This window comes from Diadema antillarum, unplaced genomic scaffold (genome assembly GCF_040938485.1).
Source record: "Diadema antillarum isolate AM-2024a unplaced genomic scaffold, OU_Dant_1.0 scf00000128, whole genome shotgun sequence".
Classification (NCBI taxonomy): Eukaryota; Metazoa; Echinodermata; class Echinoidea; order Diadematoida; family Diadematidae; genus Diadema; species Diadema antillarum.
This window is the reverse complement of record NW_027271017.1, coordinates 2511288-2522095: the sequence shown is the minus strand read 5'-3', so window position 1 is coordinate 2522095 and position 10808 is coordinate 2511288.

The following is a 10808-nucleotide window of genomic DNA, read 5'->3' as shown; positions in this document are numbered from 1 at the left end:
AATACGCGCCGTTGCAGCAAGGAGAAAGAAGAAGAAAAAAAAAGTGAACAATTTGCTTTTATTTTGTTGATGTTTTGGTTTCCCACAAACAAGACAGCCATTCCATAGGAGAAAGATGAATGAAGCTTGCTTTAGGTAATCAGAAGATTGTTCTTCCACTGCGGCTAGTTGTGGTAGGATCTGATTGTTAAGAGGGGAGGGTATGCTCTTTAATATGTTTTGTGTTTTTTAAGTGTGTGCCATGTTCTTATCCCCCCACCCCTTTTAAATAGGTTAGGTTTTGTTGCCTCCAGTTTTTCCCACTTTACATTTCCTCGTAAAATCTGGTTTCTCTCGTTGAGGTGGGGTATGTAGTTTAATGGCGATGTTGCAAGCAAGCATTGATGTGTTACTGATAGTGAAGCACTCACCCTCTTATTTCTTGCCGCCCCTCAGATAAAGAGAAGAACATGGAGAGCTCGGTTTTGTTTTTGCTTTTGTTACCCCCCACGGGAGGGTGAAGTGATAGAAGACTTTTTTGGCATCATTGATGAGGACGGTGTAGCACGAATGGGGGGAAAAGCGAGTGTTTTGTGTGGTTGAAATGTAAGGTAGTTGAACTGGAGGATGTCACACAGAATTTTGTTGAATTGACATGAATTTTTAAAAAGTAAAACATATTTCCCAGAATGCATCAGAAGTCTCATGTCCTTATGGCTGGTCTGTAACAATTCTGGTCTTTTTTGTTTCCACCTGTGTCTTGTGTGTGAGGATGTGTATGCTTGTGTGTATGAATGTATACAATATGCACATAATGTGTTTGCACAATTATGTGATTGTTTGTTGTTAGGAGAAGGGTTATAGATATGTGAGCAATGCCTATGAAACAAAGGGGTCGGTGAAATCCCGTGTATTCTCAAGTAAGGGGCTGGCCTAATGTACATGTAGTTCTATCGTAATTATGTATTAGGTGTCATCAGGTCGGTAGTTTTCCCAATTCTAATTTCTAAAGTGCCAAGAAGGGACTGTACAGTGGTTGCAGCTCTAAATTCAAAAATATTGAGAAAGATATGGAGAAAGATATGGAATTAATGGATTTGTGCCCAGATCAAGGTGGCTACTGGAACTTTTTGAGAGGTGTTTTCCAGAGGAATATCTCCTCTGAGTTTTTGAGCCAGAAATTGTAGAAGTTTATGATAGCTGCTATCTGATGCACTACTGGGCACCTGTGTTGGTATTATAAGATTTTCCTGCTGTTATTTCAGATTTGGAGTGGCAGGGGTTTAATAGGTTACTAAGTTAAGTAATCCTTCTTCTCCCCCCCCCCCCCCCCCCCCTTTACATCCCCTTTCTACCATTCTCTCTTTCTCTCCCTTTCTCTATTTCCCTCTTTATAGTAACCAAGTTATATCTCTTTTGCGCACATATTTCATGTAAACTCCCTCTCTTTATAGCTTTCTTTCCTTTTCTCAACTTTTCCCTACCCCCCCCTCTCTCTCTCTCTCTCTCTCTCTCTCTCTCTCTCTCATCACTTCATTCTTACTAACTGTATTTGATTGTGTGTCATCTAAGTACATCAGTGTCATGGCTTCAGAAATAAGCAGTCATTATTTGTTTTATAATTATTTTGTTGTCATGAGGGTGTGAGTACTGGGACTTCAAGTTTGCTACAGAACAAGAAACACAATTCCTCTGCAGGCAAACCATCCGGTACTGTGGGTGGAAATTTGAACTTTTTGAAAAAGAAAAAAAAAAAATCAATTTATTATAGACATTTCTTCTCATTTCCCTTTTTTGTCTTCTTGTACTTAAAATCTAGCCTCGGTTGCCAGCCGTCGAATTAATAAAGCCTTTTACCGAGATAAAGCATGTCTGTGTTTCTCTACCAGTACGTCCTTTGTCAGAGCGTTGATGATTATTGTGTGTTTGTGTGTGTGTCTGTCTGTCTGTCTGTTTGTGTGGTTAGAGTTTATTTTTAGTCCATGTTCATGTAATACAATAATGAATAATACGATCAAGAAATCGGATGCTATTAGGAGTTTCATGAAAATCATATGCCTCTGATATCATAAATCATACAATATTGCGGTGAGCCAAGTTTAATGTTTCACAAGTTTTCACGAAACTGCTGTTACTTGCAACTACGTATGCAAATTGGATTAGGTGATGAACGCACCATCGTTGCGGTTCAAGTCTCCCTCTGACCCACATAAAAATCGTCAATAAATAATTCTCCGTTTGACATGAAATCAAGATGGCAAATTTATATCCGTTGCATCAAACTGGGATTTGGGGTACAGTAATAGCCTAATATTGTTGTTATCTAGTGTAATGGTTTACAACGTAGAAACCATCTTGTCGGCCAAGCACATTATCTTTATATGTGTATATATATATATATATATATATATATATATATATATATGTATATACCAAATCAATGGCCTGTTCTGAGAAAACATATCAAACTTTGACATCCCTCAAGCTTTATTATTCTGCTTCTGCTTCTGCTTCTGCGTCCGTTTCTGACTGAGCTCTTCAACTCGTGAAGAGTCAACCTGAAGCTGCAGTGGAATGAGATGCGGGTGTGTGGTCTTAGAGTTGTGTTAGCTGCAATCGATTGATAGTAATTCAAACGCTACTTGAATCAATTCGCAAGATTGAGATTAATTTGAGATTTTTTTTTGCTATTGATTGCATATTTTATTTTGCCACGCCCCCCTTAGACGATGAGAAGAGTGGATGATTAAGTTCAGCTCAAATTACAAAAATCTAGGCTCTGATGCATAAACGTTGAGATCAAACATACACTCAGCAAAAAAAAGAAAGTAAACACTTTTTCGATATCATATTTTTCATAGAAGATTTTGGTGAAAATCAATGCATTATATAGCATATTAAAGGTAATTTAATTGGCTATCAGGTTAGTAGGTTAATACAAAATGAAACTTTACGCATGAGTGAACACATTCATTTTTGCCCGCCAAGGCACAAAAGTAAAAATTGCAAAATTTGATAAGTTGTCTTTCATTTGGCAATGCCCTTCAAGATAACAATGACAACAAGAAGCCAGTTTAACACAATGAGAGACATGAATGAAATAGCAAAAATAAGTTTTTGTTCTCTTTGTCTCTTTATAACTTCAAACAAAAAGAAAATGGGAAACTAAAGGGGGAAATAAGAATTTTCTGTCAGCTTAAACTTCAAACGACATAAGAAGTAATGGCAAAAAGTTGATTAAATAAACATAATTTCTTGATTTTACTCTTCTTATTTAGTGATTTAAGGATTCATGAGATAAATTTAAGAACCACTTTATTATTTACAATTTTCCTAATTTGAAAAAAAATGGAAATTTCTACCATTTTTGTTGATATTGCTTCTCTTATTTCATCGGAATATGGGTTTGACCTAAGATTCTTCATTTTTCTCCCTTATTTTTGGCCTTTATTGATATTTTGGGCTTCAAAAGATATTGTAGAGATCAAAGGTTTAATTTTGCAACTTAATTCATGTATCTAATTGTGTTAAATTTGTCTTTTGTTCTTATTGTTATATGGAAGAGCACTTGCGCATGAATAAGAACTTGAAGGGTTTGTTTGCAAAAACCGATAAGTCCATTTTTGAAGATTTTGAAGTACGATCTCTGTCATAAAGTACAAAATGATACCTTTTAAATGACATATTGGTCACTACATATTAAGGTATTTTTATTTTTGAAGTTATGGTCAAAAGAAGCAAAAATTTTCTTATTATTCTCTTTATTTTTCTTGACCTTTAATTGCAAATATCTCCATTTGGCAAATATGGACTTATCGGTTTTTGCAAACAAACTCTTCACTTGTTCAATTTTGCAATTTTTGCTTTTGTGCCTTGGAAGAAAAAAACAAAGATGTTCACTCATGCGTAAAGTTTCCCTTTTTATTGACCTACAAGGCTGATAGCCAATTAAATTACCTTCAATATGGTATATAATTCATTAACTTTTAGCCAAATATTCTATGAGAATTACAATCTTGAAAAAGTGTTTACTTTCTTTCTTTCTTTTTTTTTGCTGAGTGTATTTAGTCTGAAAATTAAACATAAGTCCCTGGAAACTTGATTCTGATTGATCGATAACTTATGTTTAATTTTCTGACTTCTGTTTGACTGCATCAGGTATTCTTTATGTCATCAGGGACATGAAAATGATGAAAAAACACATACACTGCCCATAGGTAAGGGCTGCCTGCTGGCGACTGTTCGCATTCCACGCCATGCGTCTAATGAGAGGACTGTGGTTAAAAGAGAGCTTTAGATTGGCGACGGGTGTGTTAAGACGACGATTGCGATAACCGTTCTCCTCTCTTCCGAAGAGTTTAGTAGTAGCTTCAGATTACGCGAAGAGGCAGCCTGTTTTGGCCTCACGCTCCTTTTCCGGGCTCCCATATAAACCTGTGTTAAATGCAGCATATTCCATGAATCATAAAAAATCAATCGAATCATAGAATTTTTTAAAATTGAAGTAGATGAAGGGAAATTTTCTCTGCTTTCAAGCAAACAACATATTTTGGGATGTTGTCCAGCTCTAAAAAAAGTTAAGAGCCTCCATACGAGACTAGTCATCCAGTCACTCTCAAAAATGATAAAAATAGCAAATTACCTCATACATCAATAAAAAATCATTAAAAATACAAAAACCCTGATTCATTCAACTTCTTCATAACCTGCAGAAGCTCCTGTCCTCAAGCAATGTCAAACACTACCAAAAGTGGCCATTTTCCACTTGACTGATTTTTTATGATTTTTTGGGTAAAAAATAACATTACCTCATCTTTGTACTGCCTTCCCGGTAGGCAATGCGCGAGTTGAATTAGGAGCGTGAGGCCTATAGAGCAGTCAAGTGCTTCCAAACACTTTTTGAACGCTTTCATCTTGTAGAGATATTAATTCCGACTACAACGATATAAAACTTTCTACATTTCATGCTTGTTTTCAGCAGAGTGGACCTCATCAAGCTACAATGCACCATGTACTGAAATCCAATCAATGCACCCTTGCTGGCATTATACCTTGGGTTCGGTGAAATTGGATGTAGGGCCCAAATAGACAATAATTCAATGACATTCATTCAGTCCAATTTGAAGGTTTAAATGCTGGATACCCTGAAAACCTGCCAAAATATCAAAATGATTATTCATATTATATCAAGGTAAATATTTAAGTTCAATGAGCAAGAAAAGGAAGTTCAATTTCACTGTTCCATGGAGCATTTGAGCCCACCACCAGGCCATAAATATACTATGATGTACTTTTAAAATATATATCACTGTAAAACTCGATATAAGGTAGGGATTAGAGTTCACAGAGGTTAGAACATGAAGGATAGAATAAGATAGGACGGGAAATGTGGGGGGGGGGGGGGGGGGGTTCCAGGACATGCCTACAGAATGGCCCTACATAAGGGCAACAACAGAGAGCATGAGTACAGGTTTATACATTTTATGTTTTGTGGGGTTAGTGAGATGCTTGACTGCTTTGAACTGGAGTCAGAATGCAAGTGTTCTTTATTCACTGTTCTCCAGTATTATTATTCCAACACATTTACATGGTCACAGCCTTATTGACTCGGCCTGTAAAAGGCCAGCATACCACTGGATCATCACCCGCACTCTTGTCCATCTTAATTTCTAACTGTTTGGAATAATGTTTGCTCCACTCTTCCGCATTCATATCCAAATCTTCTTGCTTGTCGCCATAAAACACCCCCCTCAAAAAACAACAACAAAGAAAGAAAGAAAGAAAGAAAGAAAGAAACAAACAAACAAACAAACAAACAAACACTGTTGTATAAAAACGTTCATGAACAAACCTGCTGGACTTCCTCAGATCCAGGACCAGAATATTGTGTATGACAACCTGCAACACAGATATATTATTCATTAAATGTCAGTAAATGACTATGACACTTTGAAAACTGATAGTCCTGCTACATTTTTCTGAGAGAATGATGCTGAGTTCGTTGTTAGAATGAAATGCAATGGAGTGAATGTGTAGACCATGAGTGGTGAATAAATGGCACATGGCTGGTGCGTGAACATGAATTCGTACAGCAAGGAAACTTCCAACACAAAAAACCACTGTCTGCATGGGACCAAGCACGTCCATCACAGTTTTTACACACATAGCTATCCATTTTCACAGTAAAAGTGAAAATAACACAGTTACACTGTCACTGGGTGCTAGTTTTGAGGTGTACAAGTAAACTTAAGGATATAGGCCCACAGTTAGGACGAGGGGAAGCTAGGCAGGGTGAGGGCTAAGGCGTAAGTTACTCGGTCTAACTTTAGACTAACGTTAGAGTTCTACACTAGCTTAGACTGGGTTAAATTTGAGCCTTGTTCATAATTACTAGGCAGCTAGGGTTAAATTTGGGGTTAGAATCTGATTTTGGGCTGAAATCTTACTTTGGGTTGGCATTTAGGGATATGGTTTGGATTAGGGTTAGGGTTAGGTTAGGGTTAGGGTTTGGGTTAGGGCTAGTTAGGGCTAGTTAGGGCTAGTTAGGGTTAGTTAGGGTTAGGGTTAGTTAGGGTTAGGGTTAGGTTAGGGTTACGGTTAGTACAGGGTTAGGGTTAATAGGGTTTTAGGGTTAGGGTTTTAACAGCTAGGGTTAAATTTGGGGTTAGAATCTGATTTGGGGCTGAAATCTAACTTTGGGTCGGCAATGGATTCAACTTTAGGGCTATGGTTAGAGTTGGGTTAGGGTTTGGGTTTGGGTTAGGGTTAGGGTAAGGGTTTTAAAAGCTAATGTTAGGGTTAAATTTGGGGTTAGAATCTGATTTGGGGCTGAAATCTAACTTTGGGTCGGCAATGGATTCAATTTTAGTTCTATGGTAAGAGTTGAGGGCAAGGGCTACCTTAGAAATAGGACTACACTTGTTTACTAGTGGTCTGACTTACCCCTTAAAGAATATTTCCGAATTTAAGCTAGCAGGTACCATGGCAGTAACCCCGGGAACCTTCCCGTACACTCTGCACGCCGTTTGCTGGCGAGAACATCGTATTCTAGCAGACGACTCTCATGCCCACTGCCTACCAGTCTCACAGTATAGAGCAGTCAAGTGCTTCCAAACACTTTTTGAACGCTTTCATCTTGTAGAGATATTAATTCCGACTACAACGATATAAAACTTTCTACATTTCATGCTTGTTTTCAGCAGAGTGGACCTCATCAAGCTACAATGCACCATGTACTGAAATCCAATCAATGCACCCTTGCTGGCATTATACCTTGGGTTCGGTGAAATTGGATGTAGGGCCCAAATAGACAATAATTCAATGACATTCATTCAGTCCAATTTGAAGGTTTAAATGCTGGATACCCTGAAAACCTGCCAAAATATCAAAATGATTATTCATATTATATCAAGGTAAATATTTAAGTTCAATGAGCAAGAAAAGGAAGTTCAATTTCACTGTTCCATGGAGCATTTGAGCCCACCACCAGGCCATAAATATACTATGATGTACTTTTAAAATATATATCACTGTAAAACTCGATATAAGGTAGGGATTAGAGTTCACAGAGGTTAGAACATGAAGGATAGAATAAGATAGGACGGGAAATGTGGGGGGGGGGGGGTCCAGGACATGCCTACAGAATGGCCCTACATAAGGGCAACAACAGAGAGCATGAGTACAGGTTTATACATTTTATGTTTTGTGGGGTTAGTGAGATGCTTGACTGCTTTGAACTGGAGTCAGAATGCAAGTGTTCTTTATTCACTGTTCTCCAGTATTATTATTCCAACACATTTACATGGTCACAGCCTTATTGACTCGGCCTGTAAAAGGCCAGCATACCACTGGATCATCACCCGCACTCTTGTCCATCTTAATTTCTAACTGTTTGGAATAATGTTTGCTCCACTCTTCCGCATTCATATCCAAATCTTCTTGCTTGTCGCCATAAAACACCCCCCTCAAAAAACAACAACAAAGAAAGAAAGAAAGAAAGAAAGAAAGAAACAAACAAACAAACAAACAAACACTGTTGTATAAAAACGTTCATGAACAAACCTGCTGGACTTCCTCAGATCCAGGACCAGAATATTGTGTATGACAACCTGCAACACAGATATATTATTCATTAAATGTCAGTAAATGACTATGACACTTTGAAAACTGATAGTCCTGCTACATTTTTCTGAGAGAATGATGCTGAGTTCGTTGTTAGAATGAAATGCAATGGAGTGAATGTGTAGACCATGAGTGGTGAATAAATGGCACATGGCTGGTGCGTGAACATGAATTCGTACAGCAAGGAAACTTCCAACACAAAAAACCACTGTCTGCATGGGACCAAGCACGTCCATCACAGTTTTTACACACATAGCTATCCATTTTCACAGTAAAAGTGAAAATAACACAGTTACACTGTCACTGGGTGCTAGTTTTGAGGTGTACAAGTAAACTTAAGGATATAGGCCCACAGTTAGGACGAGGGGAAGCTAGGCAGGGTGAGGGCTAAGGCGTAAGTTACTCGGTCTAACTTTAGACTAACGTTAGAGTTCTACACTAGCTTAGACTGGGTTAAATTTGAGCCTTGTTCATAATTACTAGGCAGCTAGGGTTAAATTTGGGGTTAGAATCTGATTTTGGGCTGAAATCTTACTTTGGGTTGGCATTTAGGGATATGGTTTGGATTAGGGTTAGGGTTAGGTTAGGGTTAGGGTTTGGGTTAGGGCTAGTTAGGGCTAGTTAGGGCTAGTTAGGGTTAGTTAGGGTTAGGGTTAGTTAGGGTTAGGGTTAGGTTAGGGTTACGGTTAGTACAGGGTTAGGGTTAATAGGGTTTTAGGGTTAGGGTTTTAACAGCTAGGGTTAAATTTGGGGTTAGAATCTGATTTGGGGCTGAAATCTAACTTTGGGTCGGCAATGGATTCAACTTTAGGGCTATGGTTAGAGTTGGGTTAGGGTTTGGGTTTGGGTTAGGGTTAGGGTAAGGGTTTTAAAAGCTAATGTTAGGGTTAAATTTGGGGTTAGAATCTGATTTGGGGCTGAAATCTAACTTTGGGTCGGCAATGGATTCAATTTTAGTTCTATGGTAAGAGTTGAGGGCAAGGGCTACCTTAGAAATAGGACTACACTTGTTTACTAGTGGTCTGACTTACCCCTTAAAGAATATTTCCGAATTTAAGCTAGCAGGTACCATGGCAGTAACCCCGGGAACCTTCCCGTACACTCTGCACACCGTTTGCTGGCGAGAACATCGTATTCTAGCAGACGACTCTCATGCCCACTGCCTACCAGTCTCACAGTATAGGCCTCACGCTCCTTTTCCGGGCTCCCATATAAACCTGTGTTAAATGCAGCATATTCCATGAATCATAAAAAATCAATCGAATCATAGAATTTTTTAAAATTGAAGTAGATGAAGGGAAATTTTCTCTGCTTTCAAGCAAACAACATATTTTGGGATGTTGTCCAGCTCTAAAAAAAGTTAAGAGCCTCCATACGAGACTAGTCATCCAGTCACTCTCAAAAATGATAAAAATAGCAAATTACCTCATACATCAATAAAAAATCATTAAAAATACAAAAACCCTGATTCATTCAACTTCTTCATAACCTGCAGAAGCTCCTGTCCTCAAGCAATGTCAAACACTACCAAAAGTGGCCATTTTCCACTTGACTGATTTTTTATGATTTTTTGGGTAAAAAATAACATTACCTCATCTTTGTACTGCCTTCCCGGTAGGCAATGCGCGAGTTGAATTAGGAGCGTGAGGCCTATAGAGCAGTCAAGTGCTTCCAAACACTTTTTGAACGCTTTCATCTTGTAGAGATATTAATTCCGACTACAACGATATAAAACTTTCTACATTTCATGCTTGTTTTCAGCAGAGTGGACCTCATCAAGCTACAATGCACCATGTACTGAAATCCAATCAATGCACCCTTGCTGGCATTATACCTTGGGTTCGGTGAAATTGGATGTAGGGCCCAAATAGACAATAATTCAATGACATTCATTCAGTCCAATTTGAAGGTTTAAATGCTGGATACCCTGAAAACCTGCCAAAATATCAAAATGATTATTCATATTATATCAAGGTAAATATTTAAGTTCAATGAGCAAGAAAAGGAAGTTCAATTTCACTGTTCCATGGAGCATTTGAGCCCACCACCAGGCCATAAATATACTATGATGTACTTTTAAAATATATATCACTGTAAAACTCGATATAAGGTAGGGATTAGAGTTCACAGAGGTTAGAACATGAAGGATAGAATAAGATAGGACGGGAAATGTGGGGGGGGGGGGGGTTCCAGGACATGCCTACAGAATGGCCCTACATAAGGGCAACAACAGAGAGCATGAGTACAGGTTTATACATTTTATGTTTTGTGGGGTTAGTGAGATGCTTGACTGCTTTGAACTGGAGTCAGAATGCAAGTGTTCTTTATTCACTGTTCTCCAGTATTATTATTCCAACACATTTACATGGTCACAGCCTTATTGACTCGGCCTGTAAAAGGCCAGCATACCACTGGATCATCACCCGCACTCTTGTCCATCTTAATTTCTAACTGTTTGGAATAATGTTTGCTCCACTCTTCCGCATTCATATCCAAATCTTCTTGCTTGTCGCCATAAAACACCCCCCTCAAAAAACAACAACAAAGAAAGAAAGAAAGAAAGAAAGAAAGAAACAAACAAACAAACAAACAAACAAACACTGTTGTATAAAAACGTTCATGAACAAACCTGCTGGACTTCCTCAGATCCAGGACCAGAATATTGTGTATGACAACCTGCAACACAGATATATTATTCATTAAATGTC